The 22560-nt window shown below is 44.8% G+C and overlaps 1 protein-coding gene across 7 annotated transcripts in view; it reads right to left on the bottom strand.

Moving 5' to 3' along the window:
* LOC149284571 (unconventional myosin-IXb-like) overlaps window positions 1–18465 on the bottom strand; it is a 96967-nt gene extending 78502 nt beyond the window's left edge. For 2 of the 7 annotated variants that reach the window (XM_089496578.1, XM_089496581.1), the window contains exon 1: window positions 18262–18456. The gene's annotated coding sequence lies outside the window, so the exon portion shown is untranslated. Of the gene's footprint in view, window positions 1–18261 lie in introns of all 7 variants that reach the window. The other 5 variants (XM_089496585.1, XM_089496584.1, XM_089496583.1 and 2 more) reach the window with 5 other exon arrangements.
* Window positions 18466–22560: the final 4095 nt, after the last annotated feature.

Raw genomic sequence — 22560 nt, 5'->3', positions numbered from 1 at the left:
CTGTCCCCTTTCATGGTGGGAGCACTGGAGATTTCTGCAAGCAGCATTGCAGCACATGGGAGCCGTGGGAAGAGATGGTGAGGGGTATCCCCTCCATGTCTCTGTTTCTCCACATCACCTCTGCCCAGCCTGTTTAAGGCCAGGGATCAGTGAGGAAACTGGCCAGAAGTCATGGAAACTTCCCTCCTCAGCATCTCTGCTCAGCTAGAGTTCAGAGGACAGGCCAGCCAAAAGCCATGGCAAAGGATTTCTCTGCATCACCTCTGCCCAGCCTGAAATGGCCAAGGTCAGAGAGGCAAGCCAGCCAGAAGTCACAGGAGAACGGTGAGTACCAGGGGCCCTCTCTCTCTAGCCACCAAAGAACCTTTGCCAGATCTAATGCCCTCGCTCAGGGCAGGCATTGCCATGAGGCCTCTGCCATGGCCATTGCAGGCACTATGCCTAGCATAAGGTTTGGGACTCTGCCAGGAGGGCAGATGGGGGCATTAACCCTTGGTCTCCCCCTTCCTTCCCATCTCTGGCCCCAATGGCACCCAGGACCCTAACAGGTGTGGGGGATCCTTTTGCAGACTGGGAAACACATGGTGGTGTTGCCAGGGCTCCTACACATTTCTTTTGAATTCTTATAATGAGATGGTGTGTAAGAGGCAGAGGATTCCTCCTCTGTGTTGCACAGACACATGGCTGTAAGGAAGCTGGACTTGGCCCAGCAGGAGCTGAAGCTTCCAACTCTAAAATGGTCTTTTTAGGCTGCCACAGAGCATCCCACAAAAAAGCACAATATGGCTTCATGTCCTCCCCAGAGAGAACAGGGCCTCTGCCACCCACTTCTAAACAGGTTGGAGGGCCATCTATTGGGAATGCTTTGATTGAGAATTCCTGCAGGGCAGAATGGGGTTGGACTGGATGGCCCTTGGGATCTCTTCCAACCCAGGGATTCTTTGAGAGACCACATGGATACAAATCCTCCTGTGTTCCCTCCCCAAAAATTACAACAACAAAAAGGGGTAAAACATTTGTGGATATCATGGGTGGAGAGTTCCCTTCACCCCCAATTGTGTTTGGCTGCCCCAAACCATGGCACTCTTGAGAGAAAAGCTTGAGCGCTTGGCCTCTCCTTTCCATCAGAGATTATCCTTTCTCAGGACGCAGACTTACCTCAGGTAAATGTAGAGCCATGGCCCACAGCAGCCCCTCTGCCCTTCCCAGCTACCTATGCAAGTGGGAGGGAGTTGAGGACCAAGCCAGCTTCTATCATGCAGCCAGGTTACTATAAAGCCTGCCTGAAATTAAAAGGGCTAAGCTGTAAACCCCAGCCTGAAGTTGGGGCTGTTTTAAACATAAATAAAACAAAATGCCCTGTGAGTATCAGGGCTACACTACAGGCCATATGCAGCTATCTACCCATGATTAGCAATGGTCTTCAGTCACTGCTAACTTAAGAGCAGTTTCCTCAGTGCTTGGAATAAGCCACTGCCCAGGCAGCCTCCCTTGATGGGGCAAATAAAGGAGGGGTGAGCCCCCACATCAACAGGGCTGTGGGCTCAGATTTACAAGAGATACTGGTTAACCTTTCTGGTGTTCATTTTATTACTGTTAGCCCATGAGGTTTTAGTTGTGCTGTTTCTGCTTGCCCCCCTCTCCTTTTTCCAGGCCAGAGAAGATGCCAGAAACTAATTCTTCAAGGGAGGGGCTAGCCATAAAAGCCACATGATGACTTTTCTTGCCTCCTCTTGGGCCTCCATCACTGTCCCCATTAGGTCCAGAGCCTTTTTTGCCTTAGGTGGAACAGCCAAAGACATAGGATGAGCACATGGTTCTACCTCCTTTGTGCAAACTGTTATCAGCCATAGCACTTCTCATTAAGAGCATAAGCTTTAACAATACAGATTCATTTAAATGCTAATAAACAGGGTGACTCAAGCAAGGAGAAGGTCTCTGGTCACTCAACAGACCTCTAATGCTTACATGCTTTGAGGATCTTTGGTAAAAACATCTCATATGAGGTGATAGATATGTTGGATTAAGGTAACCAACCAAACTCCATTTTAGTGGTAAAAGGATTATGTTCCTGTTATAAAACACAGTGAACCTCAGTCAGTTAGCCTCAAAAGATGTGGCTCCCCTTGCCTTCCCTTCTTAAGTCTTAATTACTACAAATGAAATCACCTTAATATCACCTTCATTGCTATAACCAGTTGACAAGGTGATCAGTGATAGGCTGGAAGCTGCCATAGGTCCAGATTAGATCAGGTTCTATTCTGATTGATCACATAATCCACTGCTTAGGCAAGTTCTCATCAACTGCTTCAGGTTTTCAGTGGCTGACCTGCTATAGTCCATCCAAGATGACATTAAGAGGGGACTTGACCCAACATGGTTATAAGGCAGGTGTCTGCCATCACGTCGTTTCTGCTCCATACGAGAGCAGCTAGAATGGCAGCCATCCTCACATTAAGAGGCTGTGGAGGGGAGTTTTCCAACAGGGCCTGCCCACCAGACATCGTTTTCCATCTTGGGATGTGAACACGGTCTTAAAGGCTCTGACGGTTGGTCCGATCAAGTCCCTTTGGGAGGCCTTCCTCAAACACCTCTCCCTCAAGGTCATCTTCCTCAGGGCCATTACCTCCGCCAGATGGGTGTCAGAGCTGGGGTCCTGTCGGTACATAAAGACTTGTGTATTTTTAGGCCTGTCTCAGTGTGCCTTCGTCCAGACCCTACCTTCGTGCCTAGGGTCAACTCAGCCTTTCAGGTGTCACAGGACATTCTCCTGCCTTCATTCTGCCCCGATCCTAAGAAGGACTTGGAAAAGACCTGGCACACATTGGATGTGTGCAGAGCCCTCAAAATCTACATCAAGAGGACTTCAACCTTAAGGTCATCTGAGATGTTCTTTTCCTTTCGCCTGGGCTCTTTGGGGTTCAAGGTACCAGTCTCGACTCTGACTTGGTGAATCAGGTCTTCTATTCAAAAGAGCTACTGAACTCTTGATCTCACTCCACCCGAGGGGTTGATGGTGCACTCAACCAGGAGTGCATCTACCTCTGCGGCCTTGACCACTAGCACCTCCCTGTCAGATATTTGCAGGGTGGCCACACGGAAGTCGCCTTCGACCTTCATAAGACATTACAAACTGGACGTGTCTCAGTCCGCAGAGGCGTCATTTGAAAGGAGGTTCCTCCAACAGATTGTGTCGGGGCCCACAGTCTCCTAGCAGCACTTCCCTCCCAGTTCGAGAGGGCTTTTGTAAATCCCAGATTACAGGAGGACAGGACCCTCTCTGCTGGGAAAAGGGACGTTGGGTACTTACCGTGACACGTTCATTTCCTGCAGAGAAGGGTCCTGGTATCCTGCCCACCCGGGTGCTGCCTGCGGCCTCCGACCCTGCCTGCCTGTTGGTGGACCTGCCTTGTTCTTCTTCTTGTTGCTGGATTGGTTTTCTGAGTTCTTGTTTGTTCTTGGACTAGTTTTTTCTAAGGTGTTCTAGTTAACCCTTAGCTGATGTTACTAAAGTTCAGTTCCTTGATTACCTTACTAGTCGCTTGGCTTGTTACTGACTGAGGCTCAGGGGGGCTAGCTCCTCCCTATATAGGGGCCGGTCTTTTGTTTATTGTCCCTGCCTACAGGAGCAAATAGGAGGAGCTAAACCCAGATTATAGGATGCCAGGACCCTTCTCTGCAGGAAATGAACGTGTCACGGTAAGTACCCAACGTTCCTTTTTCAACTCATGGAACATCCCTGGGAATCATACAATCATAGAGTTGGAAAGGGGCTACCTAGTCTCGCTCCCAGCCATGCAAGACACAATTAAAGCACTCCTAAGGGACAGCCAACCAACCTCAGTGTAAAGATCTCCAAAGAAGGAGAGTCCACTACCCTTCTGGCAGACCATTCAACTATTGAACAGCTCTTGCAGTTATTAAGTTCTTCCCATTGTTTACGCGGAATCTCTTTTCTCATCATTTGAAACCACTGGATCATACTCTAGTCTCTGGAGCAGCAGAAAACAAGCTTGCCTCATCTTCCACATGAAAAAATTCCTCTAGGTACTGAAATATGGCCTCCAGGCTCTGCTTGTGGGTGCTGTGAAATAGGCCATCCGCTGCTGGGCAAAAGATGCTGGACCTTGGCTCCAGCAAGATTTTTTTTGAAAAAACAATCTCAATTTCTGTTCCAACCAGTCACCTGGCTGGTTGCTGAGTGCCTTCAAGTTGTTTCTGACTTACAGCAACCCTAACGCAAACCTATTACAGGGTCTTCTGTTTTGGACAGTGTCTGTCTTGCCCAAGGTCTCTCAGTTGATTTGCAAGGCTTAACTCTGAACTCCAGAGTCGTAATCCAACACTCCTAAAGAGCCCCCCAAAATTAGCCAAGAAGAAATGCACAAAAAGGGTAAGTAACCAAAAGCCGAACAGCACCAGAAAGATTGTATGGTAGAGATTAAGCATGCTCTTTTACAGCAGAAACATTTGATCTGCATTATCTCTTGTAAGCTGCTTTGGCCCTCTGTGGGGAAAGTTGATAAAATTGTTCTAAATAATACTTTCTTCCAAGTCTTGAATGCTTGCTTGGATAGGGAAAGATTGGTGGGGAGGCATTTGGAAGCCTCCCTGTTGCTCCCCCCCCCCCAAAAAAAAAAGCACTGGAGTCATGCTGAATTGAGGTGAGCCAAAATGACTGAAGGCTTGTAGTGTGGTTCTAATTATGAGATCCCAAAAGACGCAGTGAAGCGGAATCACCATGGAAATGCAAAAGGACATTTTCTGGGGGAACTTCCACTCCTATAATTTCCTCCAGTAAATATCCTTTTTAAAGACACTCATAATGTAATGAATGAATACAAGTGAGATCTGGCAGCTAGAACAGAGACAACACTAATCAAATCTAAAATCAAAGAGCAGAAAATCAATTCCATGACTCAAAACTTCTTTAATGTATTTTGCACCAAGCTCCACGTCCTGGATTTTGGGTAAAAATAAATAGATCCCACAATGTTCAAGGCTGCCTACCTCTGATTTAAACCATTTTTCATTGACTCCCCTCTCCAATAGGGTTCAACCCATTTCTACTAAAGAGGATAACATTTACATATTTATACAAAATGCTTTGTATAAATTGTAACCAATTATGAATTGTAATTATATAAAATTGCATCTTTTGCAATATTTTAACTTTGCTTCAATATGCCTACAAAACCAGCACAATTGTATACATGTTTACTCAAAAGCACTTCTGGGGCTGATTCCTAGGAAATTGGCTACAGAACTGCAGCCCAAAACAGGAAGATTTTCTTTTCCTGGAAAATGGACATCTCAAATATTTCTAGAAAGCCCATCCATCATGGTAGAAATGATCATGTTTTCCAGATATTCAGATATTCAGTCTTCCACTTCTACCATATTTAAAACAAGGACAAAAATGTTTTACCATCAGTATGCATGTATAGTGTAGTGGTTTGAGCACTGGACTATGTCTCTGGAGGCCAGGGCTCGATTCCTGGCTCAGCCATGGAAATCCACTGGGAGACTTTGGGCAAGTCACACTCTCACAGCTTCAGAGGAAGAGAATGGCAAACCCCCTCTGAAGAAACTTGCCAAGAAAACCCTGTGTTGGTTTCACCTTAGAGTCCCCCTAAGTCAGAAATGACTTGAAGGCCCACAACAACAAAGCATATTGGAGGAATGTTCTGTTCGGAAGTCTGTGTTGTTTTTGTTTTTAAAAACCAAAACCTGCATTTCATAGTGTTGAGGTGGAGAAGTTCTGCAATCAGAAGGAATTAAATCCCAGTTTCAGTAGAAATGCTGGTTATAATAATAATAATAATATGTTTTATTTTTATACCGCTTTTCCGAGGTGATCAAAGCGGTTCACAGAATCAATAAAAATTAACACATCATAAAAACAACATGCAATAAGACAAGCAAGATGGTGGTCAGGAGGAGGGCTTGTCTTCTTAGCAGGCAGAGGCCCGTTGTTGCTGGCCTGCTTCTCTCCCCCTCAAGATGGTGGTCGGGAGGAGGGCTTGTCTTCTTAGCAGGCCGAGGCCCGTTGTTGTTGTTATGAGCCAATTAAACTATTCAAATGATTTCACTGGAAGGCTGGGTGCAGAGTGCAAGGCAGAAAATTCTGGGAGACCTGGGCACTGCCTATCCAGGGGTGCCACCTGTGAAGCTGTAGCTGTGTGTGTCCTGCAAAGGCTGGAGCTTTTCACATGAGAGAGAGAGAGTTCTCCAGTCATGCACACTGGAATGGGAAATGGGCATGACCAAGTCTGGCAGAGTCTCTCAGTTCATTTGGGAAGTATTACTGCGATCTCTTGCAGTCCTTTGGGGACTGTCCAGGTTAAACCCAGAAGAGCAGAAACACATGGCAAAAGTGAGACATGGTGCAGAAGTGAGAAGAAGCTGCTAACAATCTGAATTCCCGGAGCAATCGCATAACACAGCCTCATTAAACAGTCCTGCCCTTCTCAAACAGCCACCTACACAGAGAGAAAGTGGGATGGTTTTGCCATTAAGTCTCCCGGGTGCAGAATTAACTGTGTCAGTGTCCTAGAGAACTGGCTGTAGAAGCCAGTTCAAAGTACATACCCCAAACACAGATGGGCCTTGTGATCCCTTCCAACTCTTCTATGATTCTACCACCACTGGGACATCACCATTCCCTCAAGCCCAAGTCCTATCCCAATTTGCAGCCTTCCTTGAAGGAAATGGACAGGCTGATAACCCCAGGACCTTGTTGACAGCAGCCCACCACAGATTTCAAAAGGCCTTTTTTGAAAACTAGTCTTAAAAAAGCAAACAGGCTTGGCATATCAAAGCCAGGCGAAGGCAGAAGAGGTGGTGGGGTTGGGAAGGGGAGCCAAATCCATAGGCCACAAAGATCATTCTTACTGTATATACTTATGTATAAGTCTAGAAATTTAGGTTAAAAAATTGACCCCCCAAAAAACGGAGTCAACTTATCCATGGTTCAATGTAAGTACTGTATCTTAACCCTTATTTAAAGGAAGGAATAATAATAATAATAATAATAATAATAATAATATATTCCGCCTTTTCCTTGCGGAATCAAGGTGGATTTCCCCTGGTGAAAAGCAAGAGTATAATCTGTACTGGAATCGCTGCCCCCCTCTACTCTCTCATCCATCCAGCCTTAACAGTCAGCGCAAAGAGTTATGTCTGCTGGAATTTTGTAAGTTCTTATAGACATTGTTTTGCTTTGCTTCATCCTTTGCTATACACCCATAGGTTTTACCCTTGACTTATCCACAGGTCATAGCAAAATCCATAATTTTGGCCCCAAAACTTGCCCTTGACTTATATATGAGGTCAACTTATAGTTGAGTATATACAGGAATTTCTGATTTGTTTTTACCTCATCAGGCAAGATCTCATGGAAGCCATGCTGGCCTATTAGGGGATAAAAAAATGAAAACATAATGGTAGTCCTATTATATATATGAAAAAGGAAGAAGTGCCACCAAAGTGAAGGAATACTGAGAACAAATCATAAATCCAAATGCTTGCTCATTTCATCATATTGTAAGACAGGGGTAGGCAACCTTTTTGAGCCAGGGGCCGGGTTGCTGTCCCTCAGACAACTGGGGGGGCCGAAGCCAAAAAATAAATAATTAATTTTTTAAAATAAATAAATAAATAAACCGGGACAAATGTAGGACAAAAATTTCAAATGAAGGACATTTTTTATATATAAAAAATGGAGGACATGCAAAAAAAATTGCTGATTTAAAAAAAAATGTTAATATAAATGCATGTTTCTGAGGCTTCTATAGACAATTGCCCCCCTTGCCCGCCACTTGCCCCCCCTTGCCTGCTTCCTCCTGATAGGCCAAAGGCCCCACACCCTCACGCGAGAGGCCAAAGGCTCAGGCGGCAATTGGCGGCAGGACCAGGCTGGGCCGGTCCCAAGGCCTTGCCAGGCCGCATCCAGCCCACAGGCCGCAGGTTGCCTACCCTTGTTGTAAGAGATTAGTCACAGTCTCTCAGCCTCAGGGGAGGACAATAGCAAACCTCCTCCGAACAAATCTTGCCCAGAAAACCCCAGGATAGGTTAGCCTTAGGGTTGCCATCAGTCAGAAACAACTTGAAAAGGTAGTCTTTGTAACATTACACTAATCTTTTTAACTGCAGCCCTATGTAGCAGGTTCTGCTGAAAGCCAGCACTTCCTGACCATCTCACACCCTCCAAGAAGAAGAAAGCATTCTCTCTTCCACTGAATGCATCCATGACTCCAGAAAGGAAGCTTGCAAAGAGAGAAGATACTGTAATGAGTTTCACTTCAAACCAGTAAGCCCACAAACACACTAATGGATCGCACCATTTCCCAGAGTGACAATGGAGAAGGAAAAAGGCAGAGATCAGAAGAAGGCATGCTTCAGACAACAATGCATGACAGGAAAAATAAAAGACATATTTGATATATGAAAAGGTAGAAGTGCCACCAAAGTAAAATATACTGAGAGCCACAACATGCATAAATGGAACATTATGGAGGGGATATTTTCAAAAGTATTCTGATGAGGCAAAAATGTCTCCCGGGTGTTGTGTCATTTCTGACTTACGGCAACCCTAAGGTGAATCTTTCATGGGGATTTCCTAGCAAGATTTGTTCAGACGTTTGTCTATGCCTTCTCCTGAGGCTGAGAATATATGACTTGCCCAGAGTCAATCACTGGGTTTCATGGCTGAACTGGGAATCAAACTCTGGAGTCAAGAGAATCATAGTCTAACACTCAAACTATTACACCACTTTCTACCCCTCATGGAAAAATCAGAGTCTTTGTTCGCAGCCCATGAAGTTTGAGCACCACTACACAAGCCTCAGGGTGGTGGATGGCAAGGCTTAGGGGACACAGAGAAACAAGGATGAGAAATGCCTCCCAACACCACTCCATGGGACTTTTGGAAGAGCTACAAGACAGCACAGAGCCATGAACCTAGCTAGCAAAAGTTTGCACTCCATGCATATTTACTGAACAACCAACCCAGGCCAAGACTCCAGAGGGAGACCAAAACAGAAAAGGCTTTGTGTTCTCTGGCTGTAGGCTTTGGGGTAATGAACTCACTGCAACGTGATCTCTAAACCCATCTATTTAAGGAGAAATTAAGATTTAAGCAAGTCCTCGGCGTGCATGTCTGAGTCCTAGCAGAACTTGAGCGGGGGGGGGGGGGGGGGGGATTCAGTTTTCAAGGCAGATAAATATGTAAAGACCTGACTCCTTTCTCAAGAAATATGAGACATGCAGCAGATCTGATTTACTTCTCTGCATCCTCACACTGCTGCTGCTGCTTCCTTGGAGGGAATCTGTGGGATCTCCTTCCATTAGACGTTTTCAATGGAATGGAAAGCTTTTGATGCCAGTTGCCTCTCTCTTGTGCCATGGGATATGTGTGTGGGCTAGAAATGAAGTGGCCATTTTGTACAATTCAAAGCAACAAGCAAGCATTCAGTTTGAAAAAGGAGGGTGGGGGAAAAGCTGGAATTTCAAGATACAAGACAAGCAGTGGCAGCGAACCACTAAATAAAGAGAAGCATCTTGCTGGCTTAGAGAATAATTTGAAAGGCTCTTTATTGACTTCTCCCTGTCTGGACAGCCTTCTGAGCCAATTGAAAAATAAAAAAACAACCAACTCCAAGCAATTCTTATGTAGTCTTAGTCTACATTATTCTGCCCAACTCATGCTAAAGTTCTCACTGTCCATCAGAGAACCTGCAAAACTTGTGGAGAATCCTTACCTTGCATGTCTTAAGACAACTGGAAAATGAAGCACAGCATCTACAATTCTACCCCAATCCAGCCAGAGCAGCAGTTTAGTCTACATAAACCCATAATTTTAAGTTGCATGTTTAACCAGTGAATCATGTCAAAGCTAAAAAAGGAAAGCTACCATTACAACAAAGTCGTGAGGCGTGGGGAAGAAAAGGCAACCATTTGCACATTTTAGCTTTTTCCATTTTTGTGCACAGCCTAACATTCTTGGGCTGAGGCTCTTTTTCTTTTCAGAAGAGGTATGATGTTTTGCAAGAGCAAAGAACCTCGCATACGTTCACTCATGTATTGTGATATTGGCCTCTATATTGGCTGGCAGGGCTTAAATGCATTAAAGGCGCCACAAGATCCAGCTTGGAAGCTAAGCAGAGCCAGTACTAGTTAATACTTGGATGAAAGACTGCCAGGGAACCCCAAGTGCTAGAGGCTCTACTTCAGAGGATGGAACTGGAAAAAGCACCTCTTGAGTATCCTTGCCTAAGAAAACCCTGTGAAACTCATGGGGTCGCAAGTTGAAGGCTCACACACACACGCCCACAACAGCTGAAAACACCCGCTGTCCCTAAACATTGCCAAAAGTTAAAAGGGGAAGAGAACTCCCTAGACTACTAAAACCCTTAAACCTAAAACCCATAACTAATACAAGCTGTCTCACTGAGTCAGACTATGTCATTGCTAGCTCAGCCTTGTCTACAGCTGGGCTAAAGAGTGGTAGCAATGGTTCTGGGCTGGGTTTTTTCCCCCCAGCTGTACCTTGGTATGCCAGGGAAACCTCTGAAAGAAGAGCTGCGGCTCTACTACAGAGTTATGGATGTTTCCTTAGTTCGGGCATGAGAGAACCTCTGCCCATGCAGTAATTTGGGATGACAACCTCCACAGTTCTTCACTACAGAGTATACTGACCAGGGCCTCCACTAACTGGAAGTCCTAAGTATCTAGGAGGGCCAAACATTCTCCAGCTTTCCTTTAGCACTGTGTGCATTCACAAGAAAGCAGTCAAGATGGCAAGATGGTGTAGTGGTTTGACTGCTAGACATCAACTGTGGAGACCACCAGGATTCAAATTTCCACTCGACCATGGAACCTGCTGGGCGACCCTGCACAAGTTCTATAGTCAGAGGAAGGTAAAATCAACACCCCTGAACAAGTCTTGCCAATAAAACCCCTTGACAGGCTCACCTCAGGATGGAAACTTGAAGCCACACAATGGAGTTTATCACACAGGAGGAATTTCTCTTAATTTCGAATGAAAAGAAAGTGGGGCCAGAATGCATTCACATGAATTCACTAGTTCAGCGAATTTACGTGAATTCAAATTGCATTCAAACTGACTCCCCATTGCCCCAAAATAGCTTCCCGTTGCCTGAAACTGCATGTGGTAGTCTATCATGCAATAACGTGAAACTCCATGATTGCATTCAGACTGACTTCCCATTGCCCAAAATTGTGTGTGGTAGTCTATCACACAATAACATTAAACCCCATGATTGCATTTGGATTGCCATTGGATTATACTTCCAGTTTCCCTTGTCTGATAAACTCCATAGACAACATCCTTTCTCTCAGCTTTGGGGGAAGGTGTTTCACGGTCTCCAGTAGATGGCTAATAAACAAAGCTGGTATACTGGGGTGGTTAGAAAACTGCCCCCCTTCCCTCCATTTTAAATGAGACCTCAGCTATGAACTCACACAGTGACCTAAACCCACTTCAGCCCCACCTGCTCCATTCTCATGTATGCAATATAGAAAAACCACAAGCCAGTGGAGAAAAGAAAGCTTTACAGACAAAAGGCTCCTCCCTCCCTAACTGTCATCTTTCGGCCTCTGAGGGAGAGAGAAGGCTGGCCCAGTACCATCAAGGGCTAGCCTGAAGAAGAAGAGCCCTCACTCCAGTCCATCTGCCTTGGTCCATGCCTCAGAGGGACAGAAGAACTTCTGGACCTGATCTCCTCCCCCCTCACCATTCCCTTCTCCTTTTGTGTCGTGTCTTTTAGATTGTAAGCCTGTGGGCAGGGAACTGTCGGTTATCCCCTCTATTGTAAACCGCTCGGATTCCCAGTGATTGGGCGGTATATAAATAAAACCTATTATTATTATTATTATTATTATTATTATTATTAAAAGGTCCACATTTAATTCCCAGTTGGCAAAATCTCAAACACCATTCTCTGGAAAAGAGGCCTCTGTCAGTCCAAGAACTGAGAGATGGCAGTGCCCTCTCTTGACATAAACCACTGGTGGGCCAGAGTACAGCAGTGGAGAAACTGCTTTGTATACAGGTAGTAGTAGGCTCAAACTGAGGTATCCTGAACTAAAGACAGAGACCTCAGGAACAATATCAGAAAGGACGACCCATCCAGGCAAGGCAAGAATGGGCCTGCTGTCCACAGTTCACAAGGCATCTTCATAAGATACTGTGCTGCACTGGTCTACCTGGCAGGTCTACTGAAAAAATCATGTCTATAAAATATTTTGGATGCCTGAAAAGGAAAATATTGTTATGCTAGAAAGTAGCATTTATGGGGAAACTGTTGCGGTTGAAGTGGACCATGTTAACAGCTAATTATTAGAGCAATAATTACCTTGGATATCAAATTTTCGGGATAATTAATTTACAGGGTTTTCCCTCTTTTACGAACACTGATTTATGATACGTCATCTGTGCTTGCTTTTATTGCGTTATTCATAAGCCATCTGGAGGTGCTGGCAGTATTTTAGCACTCTCTGTATGACAGAACATCAGGAAAGTGTGAGCTGAGGAGAGACTGAAATAGTTTGTGGACAAGAGAGGAACAGATATCTGCCTTCACTCTGCATGAAGCAAACATCTTTATTGTTTCCTTATTATTGTGGAATTACACACTCCGTAAATAATCCGAATAACCTTTTGTGGCAATAATTGATTGTGTTCACCTCCTTTAAAATCTGCTCTCTACTACCTCAATTTTTATCCAAAACATTTTGCATTGTTATAAAACAACACTTAACATTATTTAATGGGAAGATGACAGTGCCACCAGTACACAACATGGAAGTCATCCGTTTAAGACACAATATTTTTCAAAACAGTAATTAAAACAGTTTAAATTGTAAATCAGGAAAGTGCTTACTATAACATTTGAGTCCCAGTTTTGAGGGGAAAGTAAGGGTTTAAAGTATCAGGATCATCATCATCATCATCATCATCATCACCAGTTTTAAATCTTTAAACCCACCTTGAGTCCAAGTTATGAAGAAAAAGTAGGACATAAATTAAGTGAACAATTATAGCAATAAAATGTTGTGTTACATTTACAACTACCGAGTTTAAAATATTTACGTCCACTTTTTCATGGAACTGCCTTGCCTGACTACATAAAGCATTCCCCCATACAATTAATACTTAATAAGTTAATGCCATTTTGTCTTTTTTTTCAACAACAGATTTAATTCAGCCCTTGGAGAATGTATACCACTATAAGGCAGCATTAAACATGTGCACTTGAAAGCCATTAACATCTTCTTGCCCTGGGCCTAAAAGGTTTGAGCAGTCACTCTTTGAACTACTAGAGCATGTCAACTTCACCTGAGGTCAGCACCGTGTTTCCAGCAAGTCTTCATGCCTCATTTCACTATCAAAGAGGTGCCTGACAGCATTAGGATACAGAGCTCCGCATGCTTACAAGAGAAGTGGATGTCGGCATAAAAGGAAGTTAAGAAAAACACACCCAAACAATGCTAATCCTTCTGCAAACAAACACTGGGCTGCCAAAATCAAGGATATGACAATGTGTAGATTGAAAAAAAAGTCATCCCATGTTGGAAAACATCCTAAGTTTACAACGCTGGGCTAAGCATTTGCACAGATCATGCTTGGAAGGCTGTTTCCCCGAACATATGTGTGTGTAACCCAACCTGCGAACTGACCCTGGAACAGCTCAGTTTCTAAACGGCTCACCACAACTTTCGTCTTTTGTCAGCACTAAAACTCAGACAAGATAGAAAGCATGCATGCCGGCTTCAGAGGCTGTTCCAAAGAGAGACTTACCTCTTACGATCCAAAAAACTCTGGATCTGTAACCAAAGGCTCTTCCTTACTTCACCCTTTCCTCAGCACATTCCAGCTGGCCACCACTGGAAAACTGAACTGGCCGGATCAGTGAAGACCTCAGCCTTGGACAAGATGCCTAACACAATCCATTCACAATGGGATTCCATTAAGATTCTTCTTTTTAAACATTGTTTGTGCCCTAAAAGCATGGCTTTTATGTCATGCTCAGGCTTAAAAAAAACCGGAACTCTTTTGAACAACCAAATGTACACCCAGAATAAAAAGACTTTAAGAAAATGTCTGTGTTGTGGCCTCCTCAGCTGAGCTACTCACATGAAACAGACTAAAACCGAGGGCATCCGAGACGTTTTAAACATAGATGGCAAAGCTTTTATTCATATGCTCAATTACTCATCTAGTTTCACCCTTGAATCACTGTGGTTTAGAAATCTCTGCTTGCTTAAATTTCAGCCATCAGATAGGCAAGTCTCCTTTTCATGTACACACTTTTCAACGGCCAGCGTTTAACCCTCTTCTAAATTATTCAGCTAGACAACTGTTTACGGTTCCATGGCAGGGCTGGAAGATGAGACTAGGGCTTTGCCAGCCCTATCTTACAGCTCAGACACCCAAACACCATGTCAATGTGGGTTTAGGGACTGGTTTGACCGACACAGAAAAAGAACTGTGTCAACCTCTGGGAGGGGAGGGAAAGATCTCTTTGTTTAGTCAGCCAGTCATCTGCCAGATTCTGTGTAAAAATGCATGGCTCAATTTGGAACAGAGAGGAAGTTATCAAGAACATCTGCAGCCGAGCCAGGATGGGGTGACGGCGGGCGGGGGAAGCAAAGAGAATCAAGCCTTCTAGGCTCTCTGTTTAAGTGCCTCTAAATTTGGCCAGGGGGAAAAGAGAAGAGTGATTCATGCACAGACAGAGGAAAGCTCCCTTTGAGAGTCGCTTCTGAAGACAAATGTAGAAGTAACAGGAGGCTCGCTGAAAGAAGGAAGATGCTTAAATGATGGGACAAAATATGGAGGAACTTTAAAAAAAGAGGTGCATGACATCACATATTCCTTTTTGGTTGGATTTGCCCATGGATCCTTCTCTTCCTCCCCATGTATATGTGTGGCTGAAGGTGTATTTTTCACACTTAACCAGTACACCGAGTTTCATTATTTAAATTTTATCCCACTACTTCCTCAAGCTAAAACAAGATGGAGTCAACCCATTTTATTCTGACAACCACCTTGCAGGGGAGAGCAGCATAAAATACGGTAACTTCATGGTTGTAGGGAAGGGACACCCAAATAAAAGAATCATAGAAGAGGCCTCAAGGGCCATCCAGTCCAACCCCATTCTTCCATGCAGAAATACAAAGCATCCCCAACAGATGTCCATCAGCCTCTATTGAAAAACCTCCAAAAAGGTGATGCGCTGTAGAACAACCCTTACTGTCAGGAAGGTCTTCCTCATGTTCAGTTGAATCTCTTTTCCTGTAGTTTGAATCCATTCTTCTGTGTCCTATTCTCTGGAGCAGCAGAAAACAAGCTTGCTCCATCCTCAGCATGACACCCCTTCAAATAATCAAACAATAAATAGATCTGCCCCTTTTAAGTTTAACAGTCATGCCATGGGGGGTTAAGTTTTAACTGTATCTTGTTTGTGAAATCAAAGGCTTTCATGGGCAGCATCCACAGTTTTTCGTGTTTTTTGGGGGTACTCTGTGACCATGTTCTAGACGAGTTTATTCCTGACGTTTTGCCAGCATCTGTGGCTGGCATCTTCAGAGAAATCTTGTTTTACGGTTGTAATCTGCTTGGATTCCAAGTGATTAAGCGGACTATAAATAAATATTATTATTATGTTAACACTCATCACAACAACTTCAATAAAGTGAAACCCAACATTTTGGGCTAACTGCTTTGCTTACCAGTCTTTTATAGCCTCCTCATCTATACAGCGAAGAGAGGGGCAGGAGGGAAAAACATGCTTTAAAAACTGGCCTTAAAGATGAAGAAACCCCAAAGACTGCCCAAACCCGATGGGTGGGGTGTTCCAAGGCTTTGTGGAATGCAGAGCTGCCTTATGATGCTTTATCCTGACACATCCAACTCCACTGGCGTGTTTTAGCCATTGCCCCCAAAGTCTCCAGCCTAAGTGGAAGGAAATTTCAAATAGACAGGGAATGCCAACGGGATCTAAAAGGGCTTTTAGAGGGAGGGGAAGATTTCCACTGTAGTGAGAGACTCAGGCATCACTTCCTAGGCCTCTCCTACCACTAACAACCTCCAGACGCACAAAATGTAGGCGTCTTCTTCATAACGCTTCTGTAAGGAAAAGTGATGTAAGCTGGGCCTGCTGCTCCCACAGAATGGACAGAGGCAGGATTACTAGCCTGAGGCCGCTGGGCGGGAGAGGCTAACCCGTAATTTGTAGGGAAGAGAGCAAAAGAGAGGTGGGGCAGGTTTCTAGGGGCCAAGGCTGTACCAGAGAAATTGGAGAAACCAGATCCCTCTGGCATGAACAGCTAATTTTCTTCAAGTGTACACACACTGCAGCAGACTGTGCCTCTTTAAATGTTATGTAGATATGTTCAATCTGTGTCCAAAACAGAGGTTGCGGAAGAGATCTACAAACAGCACAACATCTCCTTCACTGCAAAGGGAGGAGAAGGAAACTGTAAAGTAGTCTCCCTCAGGTTTGGCCATGCTGCTTAGGGGTGAGGAGAGTCACAGTTCAACCCACTTTCAGGACAGAGGAGGAAGAAAATGCTTTTGGTAAGAACTCAAAGGCAAATCCCAGCTTTCCCATTCACCTTCTACAGAGAGAGGGGCTGAGAAGACTGGAAAGAGGATCGCTCACTCAAAGGATCAAGGTTCAGAGAGGAAGTCTGGAGAGCATTTTGACTATTCAAAGCATACCGTTCCTGTCAAATCAAACCCCTTCCCTCCATCGGGGTGTAATCCCATCCTCCATAAAACTATTACAGCTACAGCAACCCACCGCCTGCTAGTCCAGTATTTCCTGTGGCCCTATAAGTATTACTGTATTTTCCGGCATATAAGATGGCTTCTTATACACCTGTTTCTGAACCCAGAGACAGGCGAATGGTGGGATCCTTGCGGTTCCTTTCCCAGAAGGCACCGTGGCCAGGCTCTCTCTTGCTGCCATTGCTGCTGTAAAAGGTGGCGGAGAAGTGGTTCCAGAGCCAGTTGGGCCAAGGGAAACAGGGAAAGAGCCGGCCCCTTATTCCTCGCTGCCACCCAGGATACTCTGCTCCTCCAGTGGCTTCCATGGCTCCAGCGGCGGACTTCTGACACGGCACAGAAGCCGCTGGAGGAGTGGAGCATCCCAGGCGGCAGCGGCGGTGAGGGCAACCCCCAACAAACCATGCGTTTCAGTATTTATGTTAGGAGAAATAGCTAATACTCTGGAGGACAGGATCAAAATTCAAGACAACCTGAATAGACTAGAAAGCTGGGACAGAGCTAACAAAATGAACTTCATCAGGGAGAAATGTAGGGTACCGCACTTTGGGCGGAAAAATGAAATGCACAGATATAGGATTATGGGGGGCACCTGGCTGAATGAGAGAATTATATGCGTGAAAGGGATCCAAGTGGACCACAAATTGAACATGAGCCAGAAGTGCAATGCGGCAGCTAAAAAGACCAATGCGATTTTAGGCTGCATCAATAAAAGTATAGTGTCTAGATCAAGGGAAGTACGAGTGCCACTCTATTCTGCTTTGGTCAGGCCCCACCTGGAATAATGCTGTGTCCAGTTCTGAGCAAACAGTCCAAAAAGGAGATTGCGAAAGTGGAGCCATGTGTCCAAAGGAGGGCAACTAAAATGGTGAAGGGCCTGGAAACCATGAAGTCTTAAGGGGAGAGACTTAAGGAGCTGGGGATGTTTAGCCTGGAGAAGAGAAGGTTAAGAGGAGATATGAGAGCCCTGTTTAAATACCTGAAGGGAGGCCATATTGAGGGGGGAGCAAGCTTGTTTTCTGTTGCTCCAGAGAACAGGACCCAATGGAGCAATGGATGAAAAGTGATTCCAACTCAACATTAGGAGGAGCTTCCTGAGAGTAACAGAGGAAGAGACTCCTTCCTCGGAGATTGTAATGGAGTCTCCCTCTTTGGAGGTCTTGAGGCAGAGGCTGGATGGCCATCTCTCAATGGGGATGCTTTGACGGAGAGTTCCTGCAGGGCAGAATAAAGGGGTTGGACTGGATCAGGACCCTTCTTGGGGTCTCTTCCAACTGGTCCACGGAATCATTGTTTGTCTGGCTCTTTGCTATGCTCCGCTCTGGGCCTACAACAAACTCCAACTCCCAGAATTCCATAGCAAAGAGCCAGAAGAGTTAAAGCGGAAGGACGGCCGAGGTCAATCCCCCCCAGAATTGCCCTCTCAGAGACAGACAGGTCTAATTTACCTCAGAGAAAGCCTAAGCAGCGGCGGCCTCCCATTCTCCTCGCAGCCGAAGGAGCCGCCAGCTTCCCGCCCTCCTCTGAGGCGGAGCAGCCACTTCCGGGTTGGGAGGCAGGAAAAAGGCCCCCGCCAGCAGTGCTGCCCACAAGCCTCGAAGATCATTCCCCAAGTGTTTGGCCCAAAACTCACCGAATCCCCCCCTTTCTCACCAAATATTCAGTCAAAATCCCCGAAAAGTCCCCGTCATGTTAATATGGCAATAAAACGTCGCCCTAATTGAATAAAAACAACTGGAACTTATTTCAACTCTCACAATTACCATTAAAACCAACCAAAGAATCCTTCAATCCTTCTAATACTTTTAAGATACTGTATTTATTTTGACATGAAGGGGGTCCAGGAAGCTTTGTGCCAAATAGAAGTATATTAAGCTGCAACCGCACTGCAGAAATAAATCCAGTTTGACACCCCTTTAACTGCCCTGGCTCAGTGCTATGGAATCCTGGGAATTCTAGTTTTCTGAGACATTTAACCTTCTCTATCAGCAAACTTTGGTGTGACAACAAACTGTCATTCCCAGGATTTCATAGCACTGGGCCATAGCAGTTAAAATGGTATGAAACTGGATTGTCTCTGGAGTGAAGATGCAGCCTGAGTTGGATCCAAGACACACTGTAGAAATAATCCAGTTTGAGACTGCTTTAGCTGCCCTGGCTCAGTGCTAGGGAACCCTGGCAATGGTAGTTTTGTGAGACATTGAGCCTTCTCTATCAGAAAGAGCTCTGGTGCCACAACAAACTACAATTCCCAGGATTCCCTAGCACTGAGCCAGGAGTTGTCAGAGCATTTCCTGAGGGCGGGTGCAGCAACTACTCTCCAGTCCTCTCTCTGATTGGCTGAACACTGTGAGTGTGTAACACTCGAAAGGATTGGTTGCTCTGTAGCCAGCCTCGCTCTCAGGCTGGAGCTGAAATGTGCAAAAGTCACCAAATCTTCACCAAAATAGAGCCAGGCACCAAAATCACACCAAAGGCTCTGAAAAATACCCATTTTGGTGTGAAAATCACCAGATTGGCCTCTCCTGCTAACTGCGCGTGCGTGGACGGGAGGGGGTACCGGGGGAGCACCTCGCGCCTGTGCGCTGCTGCTCTTGACGCCGCGTCCAGAGAGGGAATGCTTGCCCTCACCCTCTCCTGCTAATTACGCATGCGTAGGCGGGAAAGGGGGCGGAGGAGCGCCTCACGCATGCGTCCTGCTGCTCTAGTCGCCGCATTCAGAGAGAGAATGCTTGCCCTCACCCTCTCCTGCTAACTGCACATGCTTGGGCAGGAAGGGAGGAACCGGAGGAGCAGTGATACCTTTTATTGGACCATTGAAATGCACAATGTATTTGTTGAGCTTTCGAAGCTGCTCCATGGGCTTCTTTTTCTTCATCTAAATAAATAATTTTTAAAAAAATATATTATTATTATTATTATTATTATTATTATCAGGGAAGATGTTGTTTTAATTTGCCATCTTGCCTTATTTTATTGAATTTTAACATGAATACGTATTTCATTTCATTGAATTTTTAACATGTACTGTAGCGGGTGATCCCAAACCCACGAACCCGAAGGCCCGTGGCCTGCGAGAGGACAAGCAGAGTCAAGGAGACCGATCTGGCTAGAATAAAAACGCTTTATTTTCTGCGCAGGGCAGCAGCACACCAAAGTAGGCGTCACCAAGGCTGCAGCACTGATGGCTTCTTGCCACCCCCCTTTTATGCCCTTCGCAGAGGGCTGTTTTCTAAACAACAAGCGATTGGTTGCGTTCACTGTTCACTCAATGGTCCTGTATTTTCTTCTTGGCATTACATCTGCTTGGAGCCTGGAATGTACAGAGATAGCTAGCTACTGCAAAAGAGATACTTAGCTGAGCTAGCTAAACTCCTCAAGGCCACTTGCTAAACACAGGCCATTGTATTCAGAGTTCTCTAGAGAAAGGAGGGGGTGATAAGTAAGTGCGTGCCGCAGTAAAAAAGAGTGGGGGGCCATCATAGCCCATGCACTTTACTCTGAGGCTCATTCTATAAGCCTTCTGCAACCACTCATTCTTTTGCAAAGCTTTGTACAGAAAGCAAGAAAGCATTATTATGTCCCTCTCAGTACTAATATGTAATTTATTAAATTTTAACTTGTATGTATTGTGTTTTACTGAATTTTAACATGTACTAATATGTATTATATTGACACTCATCCCTCCATGTTTCTGGATTTGATCATTCATGGATTTGATTAATATGTTCCCTCTAGGAATCTCTAGGTCCCCCAGTGCAACTCTATGGTCAACTTTAACTAAAAGTTGCACCAAAGACCTAGAGATTATTCCTAGAGAGACCACTCTCCTAGGCCTTTGTAGCTCCTCCAACACAACTCCATGCTGAATGTATCTTGGATGTTGACAAGAGTTGTGCTGGAGGACCTAGATTCCTAGAGAGGCATCCTCTGAGGTACAAACGTAGTGTTTTTGTTATCTGCGCTTTTTCCACATTCACGGGGGTCTTGTGCCCCTAACCCTAGTGAATATAGAGGCAAGTGTACTTGTTGCAAGCTTTCCAAGCTCCATGGGCTTCTTCTTCATCAGGGAAGGTGCTATCTTGCCTTATTTTATTACATTTTAACATGTATTATATTTAATTATTTTTTGCAGAATGTATGCCATAAGCAGGTTTATTTTATCTGTTTTAATTGATTGTATGTACTGTGCTGTGTAAATTTACAGTGCTATAGAAATAAAGCTTAATAATAACAACAATAACAATGTTGGGAGACAGATGCCTCTGCATGTAGTTTCAGCCCTTAGTGAAGATGGTCTGCTGGGGAGGAGATCTTTTGCAGGCAGGCTCCGCTTCCTTCTAGCCATGCAAATAGGGACATGTTCAAAGTCCAGGAAATTTAAAGCCCATTTGCTTCTTAACAGGAATCTCAACAGGGACTTGCAAAAGAGGGGTTCCTACTGGGAAGCAAATGGACTTTGAACATCTCCCCATTTGCATGGCCAGAAGGAAGCAGAGCCTGCCTGCGAAAGATCCCCTCCCCAGCAGACCATCTTCACTAAGGGCTGAAACTACATGCAGAGGCATCTGTCTGGCTAACATCACCAATTGTGTTTTTTCCTCCTGTTTGGTATGTTATATCTTGCCTGATGGAGAAACCCATGGAGCTTCGAAAGCATGCAACAAGCATATTGTGCATTTCGGTTGGCCAATAATAATAATAATAATAATAATAATAATAATAATAAGTTTTATTTATATTGTCCCGCCTCTCCCGATGGATCGAGGCGGGATTACAACAGAATTATACAAACATGATGATACTAATAACAGTTATTTAAAATCCCAATAAAGCTATCACTGATGGATTTCTGTTTGGATTTCTTAAATGGCCAACATAAATCTCTCTCTCAATGTCGCTGGTTCAGTCCCCGCCAGCTGCTCCTCTTCGTTGGAGGCCGAAGCTGCATCTGCACGGCAGAATTAATCCAGTTTGACACCACTTTAACGGCCATGGCTCCATGCTAGGCGGTGCTGGGAGTTGTAGTTTGTGGTGGCACCAGGCCAGGAAGGTGAATGTCTCACAAAACTACCCTTCACAGAATTCCAAAGAATACATCCCAGGATTCCATAGCATGGAGCCATGGCAATTAAAGCGGCGCGAAACTGCTTTACTTCTGCAGTGTGGTAGCACCCTACTACTCCCAGAACCAACCAGCTGACATGATAGTCCTGGAAGCCATACCCCCCCCCCCCAAAAAAATAATAATAATAATTTCCCCAAACTCTGAGCTCTATTTAGCTCAGTGGATCTTAACTTTGGAGACAACATGGTGACAGTAGCCCAAACAAGAAACTCGGCCTCCCCAGCTTTATCCCAAAATGTCTTTATCGATTGCATCTGCACTGACTGCAGAAATAAGCCAGTTTGATGCCACTTTAACTGCCAAGGATCAGAGTGTTAAACTAGATATTTCTGCAATATGATGCAGTTGATGATAGGCAGAGTATAAATACCATAAATAAATAAATAAACTAATTGGGACTAATGGTTTGAAGGCTGGGTTTCTTGTTTTCATTGCTGCCAATGTTGTCTCCAAAGTTAATGCAGCCTGACACTGTTTTAACTGCCATGGCTCCACGTTACAGACTCCTGGGCTCTGTTCTTTGTTGTGGCACCAGAGCTCTCTGAGAGAAGGCTAAATAGCTCACAAAACTACACATCTCAGCATTAACAGGGTAGTTAAAGCACTGTCAAAGTGCATT

The sequence above is a fragment of the Sceloporus occidentalis genome, unplaced genomic scaffold, assembly GCF_023333645.1.
Source record: "Sceloporus occidentalis isolate IW3139 unplaced genomic scaffold, rSceOcc1.0.p SCAF_91, whole genome shotgun sequence".
Taxonomy (NCBI): domain Eukaryota; kingdom Metazoa; phylum Chordata; class Lepidosauria; order Squamata; family Phrynosomatidae; genus Sceloporus; species Sceloporus occidentalis.
Note: the sequence above shows the minus strand (reverse complement) of the source record. Positions and strands in the feature narration are given on the sequence as shown.